Consider the following 17,227-nt stretch of genomic DNA (forward strand, 5'->3'; position numbering starts at 1 on the left):
TGAACCTCCTCTCTGTACACTGACTCATCATTCTCGCTGATCAGACCAACCACAGTCGTGCCATCAGTACAGTCATGTGTCAGCAGAGTAAACAGCAGTGGACTAAGCACACATGGGTTGAGTAACCTAAATCCATTCTTAAGTAAAAGGTATTGTTACTTCTCAGAAATAAAAATGTGCCTTTCCAAAAGTAACTTGAGTAGAAGCAAAAAACAACCTGATAAAAATGTTATTGAGTGCCTTATAATATAAAATAATAAAATCACAGTTAATGTTCCATCCATCCATCCATCCATCCATCATCTTCCGCTTCTCCGGGGTTCGGGTCGCGGGGGCAGCATCCTGAGCAATGAAGCCCAGACCTCCCTTTCCCCAGCCACTTCCACTAGCTCCCTGGGAGGGATTCCGAGGCGCTCCCAGGCCAGCTGGGCGATATAGTCACGCCAGCGTGTCCTGGGTCTTCCCCGGGGTCTCCTCCCCGGTGGACTTGCCTGTGACACCTCCCAAGGGAGGCGTCCAGGAGGCATCCTAACAAGATGCCCGAACCACCTCAACTGGCTCCTCTCAACGTGAAGAAGCAGCGGCTCTACTCCGAGTCCCTCTCGGATGACCGAACTTCTCACCCTATCTCTAAGGGAGAGTCCAGCCACCCTGCGGAGGAAACTCATTTCAGCCGCTTGTATTCGCGATCTCGTTCTTTCGGTCATTACCCAAAGCTCATGACCATAGGTGAGGGTGGGAACATAGATCGACCAGTAAATCGAGAGCCTTGCCTTATGGCTCAGCTCTTTCTTTACCACAACAGACCGGTAAAGAGCCCGCATCACTGCTGACCCAGCACCAATCCGCCTGTCAATCTCCCGCTCCCTTGTACCATCACTCGTGAACAAGACCCCGAGATACTTAAACTCCTCCACTTGAGGCAAGAGCTCATCCCCGACCCAGAGAGGGCTCTCCACCCTTTCCCGCGTGAGAACCATGGCCTCGGATTTGGAGGTACTGATCCTCATCCCGGCCGCTTCACACTCGGCTGCAAACCGATCCAGTGAAAGCTGAAGTTCACGGCCTGATGTCCCCAATAGGACCACATCATCTGCGAACAGCAGCGATGTGACCCTGAGGTCACCAAACCGGACACCCTCCATCCCCTGACTGCGCCTAGAAATTCTATCCATAAAAATTATGAATAGAATCGGTGACAAAGGGCAGCCCTGACGGAGTCCAACTCTCACTGGGAAAAAGTCTGACTTACTGCCGGCCATGCGAACCAAGCTCCTGCTTTGTTTGTACAGGGCCTGAATGGCTCGTAGCAAAGAGCCATGTACCCCGTACTCCCGAAGCACCTCCCACAGAATACCCCGGGGAACACAGTCGAATGCCTTCTCCAAATCCACAAAGCACATGTGGACTGGTTGGGCAAACTCCCATGAACCCTCCAGAATCCTGGAGAGGGTAAAGAGATGGTCCAGTGTTCCACGACCAGGGCGGAACCCGCACTGCTCCTCCTGGATCCGAGGTTCGACTATAAGCCGGGCTCTCTTCTCCAGTACCCTTGCATAGACCTTACCAGGGAGGCTGAGGTCCCCCTTTTTAAAAAGAGGCACCACCACCCCAGTCTGCCAATCAAGTGGCACCACCCCCGATGTCCACGCAATGTTGAAAAGGCGTGTCAGCCAAGACAGCCCCACAACATCCAGAGCCTTGAGGAACTCGGGACGGATCTCATCCACCCCTGCAGCCCTGCCGCCAAGGAGCTTTTTAACTACCTTAGCGACTTCGGCCTCAGTAATGGACAAGCCTATTCCCGTGTCCCCAGACTCTGCCTCCTCACTGGAGAACGTGTCGGTGGGATTGAGAAGGACCTCAAAGTATTCCTTCCACCGCCCAATGACGTCTTCAGTCGAAGTCAGCAGCACACCATCTCCACTATATACAGTGCTAGTGGCACACTGCTTTCCCCTTCTGAGTCGCCTGACGGTTTGCCAGAATCTTTTCGGAGCCGACTTAAAGTCACTTTCCAAGGCCTCACCGAACTCTTCCCACACCCGGGTTTTTGCCTTGGCAACGACTGAAGCCGCAGATCGCTTGGCCTGTCGATACCTGCCAGCTGCCTCTGGTGTCCTACAGGCCAACCATGTCCGGTAGGACTCCTTCTTCAGCTTGACGGCATCTCTCACCTGGGGTGTCCACCACCGGGTTCGAGGACTACCGCCCCGACAGGCACCAACTACCTTGCGACCACAGCTACAGTCAGGCGCTTCAGCAATGGAGGAACGGAACATGGCCCATTCTGAGTCAATGTCCCCCACCTCCCCCAATATCTGGTCAAAGTTCTGACGGAGGTGTGGGTTGAAGATCAATCTGACAGGTTCTTCTGCCAGACGTTCCCAGCAAACCCTCACTATACGTTTGGGTTTGCCTGGTCTGACTGGCATCTTCCCCCACCACCTGATCCAACTCACCACCAGGTGGTGATCAGTTGACAGCTCAGCTCCTCTCTTTACCCGAGTGTCCAGTACACATGGCCGCAAATCCGCTGACACGACTACAAAGTCAATCATTGAACTGCGGCCTAGGGTGTCCTGGTGCCATGTGCACTTATGGACATCCTTGTGTTCAAACATGGTGTTCGTTATGGACAAACTGTGGTTTGCACAGAAGTCCAAAAACTGAACACCACTCGGGTTCAGATCAGAGAGGCCATTCCTCCCAATCACACCCCTCCAGGTCTTACTGTCATTGCCCACGTGAGCGTTGAAGTCCCCCAGTAGGACAATAGAGTCTCCCGGAGGAGCACTTTCAAGCACCCCTTCCAAGGACTCTATGAAGGCTGGGTATTCTGAACTGCTGTTCAGTGCATAAGCACAGACAACAGTCAGGACCCGTTCCCCAGCCCGAAGGCGTAGGGAAGCTACCCTCTCGTCCACCGGAGAAAACCCCAACATACAGGCACCGAGTCGAGGGGCTATGAGAAAGCCCACACCTGCCCGCCGCCTCTCACCATGGGCAACTCCAGAAAAGAAAAAAGTCCTGCCCCTCTCAAGGAGATTGGACCCAGAGCCCAAGCTGTGTGTTGAGGTGAGCCCGACTATATCTAGCCGGTATCTCTCGACCTCGCGCACCAACTCAGGCTCCTTCCCCGCCAGTGAGGTAACGTTCCAAGTTCCAAAAGCCAGTTTCAGCAACCGAGGATCAGAACGCCAAGGCCCATGCCTTCGGACACTGCCCGATCCACAATGCACCGCACCCCTACTACTGCCCCTCCCATCGGTGGTGGGTCGATGGGAGGGGGGACTCATGTAGCTCCTTCGGGCTGGGCCCGGCCGGGCACCATGAGTGAATGCCCGGCCACCAGACGCTCGCTGGCGAGCCCCTCCCCCAGGCCTGGCTCCAGGGTGGGGCCCCGGTAACCCTGATCCGGGCAGGGTACACGAGTCCTGCTTTGTTGTCCTCATAGGGGTGGTTATGGATCACACTTTGTCTGGCCTGTCACCTAGGACCAGTTTGCCATGGGAGACCCTACCAGGAGCTTTTGCTCCAGACAACATAGCTCCTAGGGTCCTTCAAGCACACAAACCTCTCCACCACGATAAGGTGGTGATCCATGGAGAGTTAATGTTATTTACTAAAATATCACAGAATATAACACACATACACCTTCTACATCGCTTCTCTTTCTGGGTCAAAGAGCTGCTGGAACCTTTCCCAGCTATCATCGTGGCGGAAGGCAGGATACACCCTGGACAGGTCACTAGTCACAGACTATAACAGAAATATATTATTTTCCCCTCAAATATACCTGTGAATGACAGAATTACACTACTTTTGGAAGTAAATGTGAGCAGTAGGTACAGTTTTACACACACACACACACACACACACACACACACACACATGCATTACTGTGGCTTGATAAACACTTTGCCCTCTTACAAGTAATGATGCATGCAGAGCGAAGTCTGGTCCTGAGGGATAGAATTGACAAATACACTGCAAATCAGCCCCTTCAGGGCAAGGAAATAACTATTTATTCATCACATAGAGAAGTGGAGTTTTATCTGTATTCCCCTGTTTCAGTCACTGCCCTCTACAGGATGCTTTTAAACCTATTTTCAGCATAATATGTTATGCTTTGTACTTTATTGATACTACAAGGGACATTGGTCAGTTCACTGCTTAACTAAGCCCAATTTGGGATATATTACGTATGTATAATCAACCGATGGTGTGGTAGCAGTGCAGTGCATTAAATCATGTATATGTCCAGCAGCTTCAGATTATGTTCACATCAAGCATCAATCATCTGTTTCTCTGTATACTGTGTTAGCCCCCTTTATCCTGTGCTTCAGTGATCAGGTCGCCCATATGACTTCCACTGAGCAGATATTATTTCAGTGGTGGATCATTCTCAGCACTGCAGAGAGATGATTAGGGTCTCAGTAATGCAGTGTGGCATTCCTGACCACTGAAGGACAAGGTAAAAGAGGACAAAGTATGCAGAGAAACAAATGCACTACAGTCTGTGGTTGTAGAATTACAAAGTGCACCTATGGTAAGTGGAGCTGATAAAATGGACAAAGAGTGAAGATGTGTACTTAATGAAGTGACTGGTTGGTATATGTACATACACTGATGAGCCAAAACATTATGGCCACTTACAGATGAAGTGAATAACATTGATTATCTCAAAGACACATGTCAAGGTCTGGGATAAATTAGACGGCAAGCAAACAGTTGGTTCTCTTAGTTGAGGTGGCTGCTGGAGAAATAGGCAGGTGTGGACACCTGAGTGACTCTGACGAGCCAAATCATTATGGCCTGACGACAGGGTGAGAGCATCTCCTGAACAGCAAGGCTTGTGGGGTATCAGCAGTGGTGAGTACTGATGACAGTGCTCTGAGTAGGGACAAACCACAAACCAGCAACACCAGTGTTGGGCCTCGCACTCATCAGTGCACAAGGACAGGGAAGGGTGTCCTGTCTGGTCCTAACTGACAGAAGGGCTACTGTGGCACAAGTAAGAAATCTTTGCTGATGCTTACAGGAGGAATGTGTCACCACACCCTGTGCATCACACCCTGCTGAGTATAGGTCTGTGTAGCCAGAGACTGGCCAGGATACCCATGCTAATCCCTGTCAAAAGCGCCTACATAGGGCCCACGAGCACCAGAACTGGACCTTGGAGCAATGGAAGAAGGTCGTCTGGTCCAATGATTTCCATTTGCTTTTTCATTGCATGGACAGCTGGGTGCGTGTGTGGTGTTCACTTGGGGTGACGGTATATGTAGTCATACATTATGTGTGTGTGAATGTGTGCATATGTGTGTGTGTGTGTGTGTGTGTGTGTGTGTGTGTGTGTGTGGGTGTCAGCACCAGCACAGATGGACCAAAACAAATGCAGCAGTTCAGGATTAGGCATTAATGGGTTAAGCATGGCCAAGGGTGTTAACTGCGCTTTAATAGTGGGAAAAGGGCTTCTGTGTTACATTAGCCCGTTAGTGGTAAATATAGAACAGAGCATGAACACATGGACACAGGGCGGGGAGGAAATGGACACGCCGTCACTCCACAGTCCACACACAGCGATTTTCACTCCTTTCCATAATTTTCTCTCTAAACGGGACCCTACCCGCCAGGAAAAAGAGAGAAGCCGAACATTGAGTGCAGGGAAAAAAGCGCAGTTACTGATATGTGACGTGTGTGCTGTGCGCAATCAGAGCTGACGCATGCGCAGACAGAGAGAGAGAGAGAGAGAGAGAGAGAGAGAGAGAGACAGAGAGAGAGAGAGAGAGAGAGCGAGCGAGAGCGCGTGTTTCCGGTGAGTGAGCTGTGTGGGCTCGCGGAGTCATGAGCTTCAAGGCTGAGAGCCGTAATAACCCACGACAGTCAGCCGTTAGTCATGACGTGGAGGTAGCTGAGCTGAGACCGGCTGTAAGACAAAGGCAGATTCTTGCGGTTGAAAAGTGAAGTTTTAAAGGCCTGAACTGTTTGCGTTTGACATTCGTGTTCAGAAGTGTGACAAAGCAAAAGGGGGAGGTAGGTCAGTCTTTTCGTAGAAGAGCGTTTCATAGGCCTGGGTCATTCACACTTACATATGGCTACTGGCAATAGCACACATAATAAAACCTGCGGGGAAAGGTGTGAATTCACGTCACGGCCAGCACAGCTCCTTTTATGTAAGACCCAGAGACTCGGTAAAAATAGCTGATGGACTTTTAGAAAAACTACACTGATGGATGTATTTTACTGTTTTCAGACCTGCTAAGCCCCCAAAGGGACCCCCGTTTTCCACGCCTACTGCTGACGTCTGCGCCATTTTTTCCTCATCAGTCATAAAGAGGAGTGAGATGATCCAAAAGGCCTCCATCATGGAAATACACATTTTCTGTTTTCAAATAAGAGTTTGACACCGCATATAACCATGTTAAAATTTCAAAATGTGCCATTCTCCCCAGTCTATATCTATACATAAATTGAGCTGCTAGGAACATTTTTGATTTTTCTTAATTACAAAAAAACAATACAGTTGTATGCAATAGATTGGGCACCCCAGCTAAATCTTTTGTTGATTTTTAAAGTGAAAAGAAATAAACACAACCTTTGCAGCAAACATTTCTTCTATAAATGTTAATACATTTTATATTTCATTAACTAAAAAACAGAAAAACAGTATTTGTGGCATGTGCAAAAAGTCTGGACATCTTTCCAGTTTTAAAGTTTCATGAAGTCTAAATCGATTTGTTTTAAACCTTGTGCTAACACTCAACAGCCACTGGCTCCTCTTAACAATCTGAAAATGAAGCCGATGCCTGCAAAGCAGAGGAAGACTTCTGTAAGGCAATCAAAAAATCACTATTTCCACTGAATGAAATATCATTAAGAAATGGCAGTTGAAGAGAAATGTAGAAATCAAGGCATGATCTGGAAAACCAAGAAAACTGAAAACAATAGAGCTGTTCATGTGCTGGCCAGAACAGCAAAGCCAGAGGAAAGAAAAGTCAAATAAGAGATCTCTTTAACATCTTCGTAGTTTCTCCATGACAGCAATGAGACCAGATGGGATAGTCTGGAAATTGGCTCAAAATGGCTTTGGAGGCCTGCATAGCAACTAAGGCAAAAGAAGAAGATTTACCCCATGAAATCCTTGATAACTTTTAGAGCCATACACCCACAATGTTGCAGAGTAGAAGCTTATATAAATGTAATTTCATTATTTGTTTTAGCTGTGTTGTTTTAGTATGATCCTAAATCTAATGACACTTTGTCTAACACCGATCCAATATAACTCTTCTCTGGTGTCCTGTTTAGGAAATGAGTAAAGTTTCACTCCCCTCCCCCAAAAATTCTTGAAATACTGGCTATGTTATGCTCCCTGAACAACAGAGCAAAATACCGGAACATTTTTGAAAAGTTGTCAAAAGATGCTATCGTCCCATGTTTGACCAAACCGTTAACTCAGCCTGCATGTGTGAAAATCATGTGCATGTGTGAATGATGATTGCATTTTGAACTTTGTGGGTATGATGTAATGTTTAATTCTGTGTCTCACTTGTCTCATCACCCCCAGAAAAAAGTGTGTACACCTAACACAGAGACATTTGCTGACCTTAGGTCAGCCACACTGTAGATTGTACTACATAGAGCAGAAGGGCAGAACAGGCTCCAGATCGGTGAATGAGTAATAACCGAGAGCGCTACTTAGTCAACCCAGTGCAACACAGGAAGCTGCCTCCTTTTCCTGTTTAGTCTATGACGTTATGCAGTTCTGCTGCTGTATTTTTTTCTTATCATTGGCACCAAGATTAGGTGCTTAAGTCACTTCAGTTTCATGCAAGGCCTAGCATATCTGGCTAATATCTCAGGCTTTTGATAAAAAAATGTTTCTTTTCCTATCTTTTTCTTATTTTAAGGCAGTATTATCAGTTCATATTTTGTGACATATAACCGATTCATGTTCTCCATGTTAAATACATCTTGAATGGAACTGTATGGTTTGCCTATGTCTTATTGTGCATATGTTCACCTAAATGGGATCCTTTTGAGAAATGTGGAATTTGTTCAAACACTTGAACACTTATTAACCTACAATACTATTAAAATAGGCAACTTATTAGCCATCTTATTACTCTAATTTTTAGGAGTTTCTTAACTTAGTCTTCAGCATCCCCACCCAGTAGCTATTTCTGGCCCATTTCGACTGCCAAAATGCCTGAATGGGGTATTCAGTGTTCTACAGCTCTGGATTACGTGGCTAAAATGAGTTGGTAGAGAGAACAGAATAAAAGTTCAGACTGGCTGTAGTGGATCCAAAGACCAAGTTAAGAACTTGTATTTTAGTTTTTTTTTTCTTTCTTTATTTATTTCTTCACCATTTCTCCTGGTGTCTCACCTTCTACATCCTTGTTATTCCCCTTTTCCAGTACAGATATGCAGCTGAGATATGTGAGGTTAATGCGTTACAGTATTAAACATATTTGCTGTAAAAGACACTAATAACACCAACAGTCTAAAGAGACTTGAGTCACATGACCAATGAGCTCACTGTCTGGAGCAAGACCCTCTACCCAGTTCCTCACTTAGACACCCTGATGAATCCTAGTTGTTGTTTCCCTTATATGGAAGATTCTTGTCTATAGCTGTCATTAACGTTTCTTGCTGTCTGGATCCATTCATACAGCTTAGGAACGTTACTTCGCTACTTTTCAGCTTCAACATTCAAATGTGGAACAAACATTCAGCTACAATAGAACCAGATTACATTTTTTTCTTAATAATGACCAAAGGCTCCTGACCTTCACTTACAAGTGAGGACACAGAGGTTTTGGAAAGTAACGCTGTCTGCATTGTGCTGGAGTGTGTATGCAAACAAGTAAATTATTTAGTAAGCATATGTTTGTTATTAAAACACCAATGTCAACGTGTGGAAACACACATAGGCCTGGATCTACTGTAAACAGGCGCACCCTTGCCCACCCACGATCAGAACAGCGGCTTGGAGAAATTCCTCTGTGTACAGTGATGATATGTTAATAATTCAGACAAATACAAAGGTCAGATTGTTGATTGTTGTACAGTAGATTAATTATAGTGACAAGAGCAATGAGTAGCTGCTTATGGTGCTCTTACATCATCATCTTATGTTACCAGAAAACACGCTAGAAAACGACACAATGACAAAGGCCTATCACCATTTCAGGACAGGGTTTTTTATTATACAGTTATTGAATGATCACTAGAAATGTCAGCAAAACGGCTGATATTTATATTCAGAATGAATGTTATACATTTTGTAATGTAACCAGTGAACAATTTAATAATAGGAATCTACTGAATGAATAGGACTCTGCTGTGTTTAACCCCTTAAATGTCCAGGGCCCAAGGTTTCATTACACACTTCTATAATCTAATAGCTCAACCAGTTTGCACTGGGGTTCCTGTAGTTACTAAATAATATGCCTTAGTATGTGATAAGACTGGGATTTTGAGGGGTTAATTCAACATAACATAACTTCAGTACAGAGATGGGTAGTAAGTTACATTTACTCAAGTACATGTACTTAAGTAAAATATTGATAGATTTGTACTCTCCAGAGTGTTGCCAATCATAGTACTTGTACTTCTACTCAAGTACATTAATGTGTAAAGGAATCTACTTTTTATTCATCTACATTTTTGTCTTTCATGTTTATGTTTTGTTGTGATGTCTGTCACCAGTCATTGGTCAAATCGGTTTGTTTAGAAGCATTAGCATTTTTTTTTTTTTGTCAAAAAGAATCTGAAAAGGTCTGTAGCCAATCTTTAGTTTCTGGGCTGATAGATGCTGAATTAACTAAGAAGTTTGCAATTCTATAGATTACTCATTACTTAAGTAGTTTTTGACGTGCTACTTTTGTGTTGCTACTCAGGTTGTTTTTTGGAAAGGTAATTTTGTTTTACTGCAGTCATCATTACATAGCTTTAATAAGTATTGATTTAGGCTGCTCTACCCACCTCTGATGTAGTATCTACTCTACAGACATTTAAAGGATTAATTAATGTTATTTAGTTCTTTTAGTGGTGATAATGATCTTTAAATGCCTTGAATGTTTCTTTGTTCTTTGTTGTGCCTGTAATGTATAATGTACAACATAAACAGGATACCAGCCGCTAAATCCTGCTTGTTTGCGGGAAGGACGTTTTACCATAATGCCTCTCTCTCTCTCTCTCTTTCTCTCTCACACACACACAGCATGTTTGGCATGTGGCCAGAGAAGGGTGTGTTACTTTATGCTTCGGTGTATGTGTGAGATTTAAGGCTGTTCAACAGAGAAGATAAATAGTGTGCTGTACAACAGTGTAGTTGGTAAATATAGCTCATTGTTAAGTCTGACAAGGACTATCAATTATACACCCTGAAAAATATAAAAGATTAGACACTTAAATACAATAAAATCCAATGTACACATTTGGTCATTAAGAGATGGCAGTGTTTTCATCAATGCTGAACAGTTCTTGTAAAGCATGCTGTAAAGTTATCCATCTAATTGTTTATGAAAAATTATTTACAACATGGAAAAAAATCAAACATACTGCTAACACCTGCCATTGCAAATCTGAACTAACTACAGAAACCTACAAACACTAAATATAAAAAGTTAAACTTTAAGGGGAATTAGGCTGATTTGTGAAAAGTACTTCAGAATTCAATGGTTGAGATGTAGACAGCCATTCAGAATGGGTTGATATGAGATGGTTAATTGTAGAGAAACGTATGAACTCTGATTTCTTTATAGTAGTATATAGTGGTTCCCTGATAGGAACGTGTTTTCTGTGAAGACTATTTTTCCCTGAATATTCCTCTCTGCTGTTATAAAGCACATTTTAGACTAAAAGCTTGTAGTGTTTTCAAACCATTTCATTAATAACTTTTTTGAGGGAGCTTTTAATTAAAGGTATGAAACTCTTCAGAGGTGGTCACCATCTCAATTCTGTCTCAATAAGTTTCTCTCAAATGGAGAGTTTCACATCTAGCCACTCTAGTCTCAATTACACCAATTTATTTGTTAGCAGTGTGAAATTTCATGCCAGCATTTTTTATGCAATCAATGCAGTGGCTGCAGGCATTTTATGATGCAGATAACTGACCTGATTTGAACACTGCATCTGAATGTTCATTTGTTACTAAATTTGGCACAGTGCTTCGCCAGATATCTACCACCCCGAAAGCCAAATATCAATACCAGAACAGGCTACAAATCTACTACAGTGACCAGTAAGGCTTGGCACTGATCCATAGTCTGAGTCAGTTCACTGTTTTCAGAAACTGGTTCAGATAAAAATTCTGTTTATTCTTGCTCTACAGTGGTTTCACATGTTTTCATTGCTTCATTCTCTAACAATCCTGTTTCATACGTATGTGTACAGTTTGTTTTCAGGGCTACATATGAGGGAGCACTAACGGATTAATTACATGCAGTTTGTACCACATAGCTTTTTTACAGGTCAAATCAGTGTCATGTAATTTATATGTTATATAAAGCTCAATCAATAATCTGCTCCCATCAGCAACCACTGTAAACTGGCTCCAGTGTTCCTGGGTACATTTTTGCACTCTCATCTTGATCAGCACAACACGCAGTGCTTGCTAAAAATGAGCAAACAATACTGTCATCTCAGACAACACTGGCCAATTTCCCCTCTGTAAGAATCCACGAGAAGAAAACACGTTCCGCCAGGCAGCTCTGAGACAGATAGAGAGATAGTGTGTAGGGTGTGTATATGTCTACATGTTTGCCCAGATGCCTTTGTGCATGTGCCTGTTTGTTTGTGAATAGACAGGGAACACAGAGTCTCATAGCGTGTGTTAAAGACAGAAGGTATAGCATGTTATGCAACCCTTTAAACTGACCTCATGCTCTTCCATGTAGAACAGTAGACCACATGATGAATCCGTTGTCTTTCATTGAGTTTCCTGTGACTATTTTTTTTCCCCCAGTGACACCAAAGATGCTGCCTTATGATTCTAATATTGGAAAAATGAAGTCACCATTACTCCTACTCATACATCCTACACAGGCACATCCTACACGGTTCTCAATTGGACCAGGGATGTAAGGGGATGCCACTACTGGCTAAAAGAAGACAACCCCCCCCCCCCCCCCCCCCCCCAACCCTTCAAAGCTGTCTATCCATTTCCTTTGGATTAAAGTTATGTGATATGTGACACTATATTTCCAAAAGTATTTACGCACCTATCCTAATCAGTGTGTTCCTGAATTACTTCCATGGCCACAGGTGTATAGAGCCAAGCACATAGTCATGCAGACTGCTTCTACAAACATTTATGAAAGAATGGGTCGCTCTCAGGAGCTCAGTGAATTCCAGCATGGTACAGTGATAGGATGCCACGTGTGCAACAAGTCCAGTCGTGAAAGTTCTTCGCTACTAAATATTCCACAGTCAACTGTCAGTAGTATTATAACAAAGTAGAAGCAATTGGGAATGACACCAACTCAGCCACAAAGTGGTAGGCCATGTAAACTGACAGAGCATGACCATGTAAACTGACAGAGCATGTATCCATGCCTTACATCACCAAGCGCAATGCAAAGCATCAAATGCAGTGGTTTAAAGCACCACCACTGGACCCTAGAGCAGTGGAGACGTGTTCTCTGGATTGACAAATCATGTTTCTCCATCCGATGGATGACTCTGGGTTTGGCGGTTCCCAGGAGAATGGTACTTGTCTGACTGCATTGTACCAAGTGTAAAGTTTGGTGGAGGGGGGATTACGATGTGGGGTTGTTTTTTAGGAGTTGGGCTTGGCCCTTTAGCTCCAGTGAAAGGAAATCTTAATGCTTCAGCATCAAGAGATTTTGGACAATTTCATGCTCCCAACATTGTGGGAACAGTTTGGGGACAGCCCCTTCCTGTTATAACATGACTGCACACCAGTGCACAAAGCAAGGTCCATAAAGACATGGATGAGTGAATGTGGTGTGGAAGAACTTGACTGGTCTACACAGAGTCCTGACCTCAACCTGATAGAACACCTTTGGGATGAATTAGAGTGGAGACTGGGAGCCAGGCCTTCTCGTCCAACATCAGTGTCTGACCCCACAAATGTGCTTCTGGAAGAATGGTTAAAATTCCCATAAACACGCTCCTAACCATTGTGGAAAGCCTTCGCAGAAGAGTTGAAGCTGTTATACCTGCAAAGGGTGGGCCGACATCATACTATACCCTATGGATTAAGAATGGGATCTCACTCAATTTCATATGCATGTGAATGCAGACGAGCAAATATTTTTGGCAATATAGTGTATATCTACTGTCAATATTTTAATTCCACCCATATTTGAGATTTACATACCAAAGACTAACCCTTTGTTTTTTTTTATTTCCAGTGAAAACAGACATTAAGGGGGTTCCCAAGTGGCGCAACTGTTGCCAAGCGTTGCTAAGCGTTGGCCCTATCGTCAGGAGATCGCGAGTTTGATTCCTGGTGATGCTACTGCCAGCCGTAGCCAAGAGTCCAAGAGAGCACAATTGGCCTCACTCTCTCTTGGTGGATAGGATGGCCCCCATTCTCCTCCCATCACTCAACATGATGCTAGTCAGTGCAGGCGTCTGTTAGCTGATGTAACAGATCTGGCGTTTAGCTGTCCCGTGATGTTGCTTGAGCGGCACTTCGAAAAGATGTGGTGGTTGGTTTCACAGCTCTCGGAGGAAGCCTGTGCCTTCACCCTCCTAGCATTGGTAGTGTCGTGTGACTGGGGGAGTTCTAACTAGTGGGTGGAATTGGAAACAACTAAATTGGGGAGAAAATCTGGTAAAAATTTAAAAAAAAAAAGAAAACAGACATTAAATACAGATTCTGCATCATTAAATTTCAGAGAAAATTTCTTTAGTCAACTAAAATGACTAAAGTAGATCTGAAGAGGTTAAATATAATAATTTGCACAAAGTGCAAAATAAGTGAAAACATTCGGGTTTCCAAAACGGGAATTTTAAAATGATGTTAATGTAGAGAACTGGTGACCTGTCCAGGGTGTATCCTGCCTTCCACCCGATGACCGCTGGGATAGGCTCCAGCACCTCCCTGCGACCCTGAGGGAGAAGCGGCTTAGAAAATGAAGGGATGGATGGATATTAATGTAGAGATATTGGAACTCCTAACAACCATGCAAGACCAGAACATTGTGCACTGTTTTGTTACAGTTTCCAGGTTTGACATGTTTCGTCAAAACAGTGCAAAACAGTGTGCAGTAGGTGTTTTCTCTCGTTTGATTGGTGTGTCAGGAATGTTACCCAGTCACCTGTGACTTGTACATAAACTCCACTGTATTAGATAGGCAGTATACTGTGCACATGGATTCTAATAACATCCTCTACAAATGCAGCCACTGTAGTTTAGTACATGCAAAAACTGAAGATGGTAGAAGACGTATTCTGAAGTATTAAACGCACATTTTGAACCCATCAGGCTCAGAAAATTCTTCAAAAAGAATGGCAGGAATGGACCTCTCAGCAGCAATAGTTGCAATGCTTGCGTGACATAACAAGAAGTTCAATGCAACACCATTTCCATTTTGCTGTCTTGTAACGTAGAGAGAGGGAAAAAAAATCAAGCTCTATTCTTACTTCAAATTTGACAAAATCCACAGGTTTTTTGTCCATCCTTCCACTGTAAGAAAACAACTCAACTCTATGAATCAGCAATGATGTTTAGCTGTCAAGAAGCTGTTATTGAAAAAAGTAACAGACCAAAACGTAGTACATTTGCACCAGATACAGAAATCAAAGGCAATCAACTTCTAAGACTGAACTTTGGAGGTGGACTAATATCCTTATAGATTTCTTAGAAAAACTGAAAGCAAGTCACCAAAAAAGAATGGAGACACTACATACAGAAAAAAATGCAGTTAATAGTCGCTGTAGAGGGTGAAAGTGTGGTGTCTGACTTTTGCACAGAACTATACTCAAAAAACAATTAAAAGTCATTGTGAGTTTGTCAAAGGCTTGTTGTTTGTTTGGTTTGCTAAAATTGTTGTTTGAGAATAATGAAGGTTCATTGTGCTTTCTCTAGAAGTTTATTATATGTTGGCCAATTACATGTCCCTAACTCAGGATTAGATTATGACATTTACTTCTCTTTGAGATTTTCCCAGTTCCCCTATGATCTCATGCTTTTGCCTGATAAGATGTTGTAAGCTGGATATGAGAACCATGCTGCCCTCATTGCCCTGATGATTCTGATGCAGGGGAAAGAAAGCACAAAATATTTTTATGAGCTATTTTTAATATCTGTCTGCTCACAATCTTAGGAAATGTAGCAGAACAAACAATTCAGCAGTGGCCGAAACAAGTCATATAGCCAATAGTGATAGATAATCGTCTGTAAACATAATGTATAGCGCTTGAGAAGATTAATCGCAAGTCTTGATTTCAGCTCACCAAATTGATCTGAAATTATAAATGTATGTACATTTGAATTCTGAGTACCTTTTAGAACTCAAATTGTCATTGCATTTTAGGGCACATTATCAAGTCACCAGAATCATGTTCCTATGCCATAAACAGGGGAAATGATGGAGAGGAAACAGGTAATTAGGTTGAAGGGAATTGGGAGGGGTGCTACAAAGGGACTGCCTGTAAATAAGGCGTTAAGTGTATTACATAAGTGCATTTACTTTGATATCACCTTATCCTACATTTTGGCAATAAAACATTTTCCTGACTTGATCTGAACTCTGTGTGTTCATTTGTTGCAGTGCATTTTATTTTATTTTCCCTTTTGTTAAACCCAGGGGTTTAACTGCTCAAATGTTGGCTCAGGAGAGGTAATGGTGAGTTTCCTAAAATTCCTTAGAAGAAATAACATTGGACAAAAATAAGATATGAAATTCTTCCAACCAAGACACAAAAACAATATTAGCTTATCATCAGAACTTAGCAGGCTCTTCACCTGAGATGAGAAAGGTTGTTTTTAACTTAATTGCAGATAAACATGAGTGTTATTATCTTGACAAACCTGAGCACAACATTTAACTTTATTGAGATCTCTACCAAAAATCAAGAAGAGACACCTGTGAGATTACCGGGCTCTTTAGCTCAGGAGAAATATCTGAGCAGCAGGGGACTTCAGCAAAAGTCTCATTTGTCTTTCTATTTGATCTCATAGTTGTCCAGGAAAAACTACCAAGATACTAAGGAGGTCTGTCTTTTGATTTTTCTATCCTATGGAAAGGCCATTGCATGAGACACTTATGTGCTTTCCCAATAAAGCCAAGCTCCAAGGACAGGTACCCACAATAAAATAAAATATAGTGTAACAGTGAGAAACCGCTATTTTCAGTCCCACCCTTTCCAGGAGCAGACACAGTACGTCAAGCGTTGTACATCTAACAAGCATTCAGTCATCCTGAGTCTGGGTCCTGGACGTCAAACTCTTGGAAAATCATGCTTTTATGTGGTGTTGCGAGTGTGTGCCTTTATTTGTGTGTGTGTGTGTGTGTGTGTGTGTGTGTGTGTATTAGTGGGGGCAGGGGGTGTAAGTGGCGTCACTGGTACCTCAATAATGGCAGTGCTGTGCTGCTAAAAGTAGGAAGGGTGGGTGTGCCGTCCAGGCCTAAGTGCTGATTACACAGAAGCTCTGTGTTCTCTCCTCTCTGCACACATGGTACCTATTTAGCCTGTTCTGCCTCACTGCTCTTTCAGAAAGCCCAGAAAAAAAACACTATAACCCCAAATATTAAATTCACCATACCTCATCAGAAGTATCACCTAATCTAGTGCACACTTACATAGGCCGCCATGTGCTTTCAATGCCTAGTGCAGTTGTTTTGGAGGTAGACCTTTAGTTACCAAGATACAGGTCAGTAAAATGCTCTCAGATATAGCCTTTTGACCAGGTGCATGTTTCTGCACCATGCTCTTCACTTTTTTTGCGCAGCCTCAGAGTTTTTCAGACCTTGCTATAGCGTGCTCTGCTGATAAAGCGCCCTGGATACTGACTGTATCTGCTCATTCACAGACTGGCTTAGCAACTAATATCACTCTCTCTCTCTCCAAAGTGCTTAAGGGAACAGTCTGTCCTCGAGAAAAAATAATAATACACAATCATAACATTTCCTCGGAGTGAACTCTCACGTACACCACAGCCTCTCAGCTTCTCCAAAGCTGAACACAAGACACTGCACTCTCTCATCTAGTTACCTCACTCTGCTTCTGTTTGCTCTTACGTCGT

Source organism: Pygocentrus nattereri, chromosome 2, assembly GCF_015220715.1.
Source record: "Pygocentrus nattereri isolate fPygNat1 chromosome 2, fPygNat1.pri, whole genome shotgun sequence".
NCBI classification, from domain to species: Eukaryota; Metazoa; Chordata; class Actinopteri; order Characiformes; family Serrasalmidae; genus Pygocentrus; species Pygocentrus nattereri.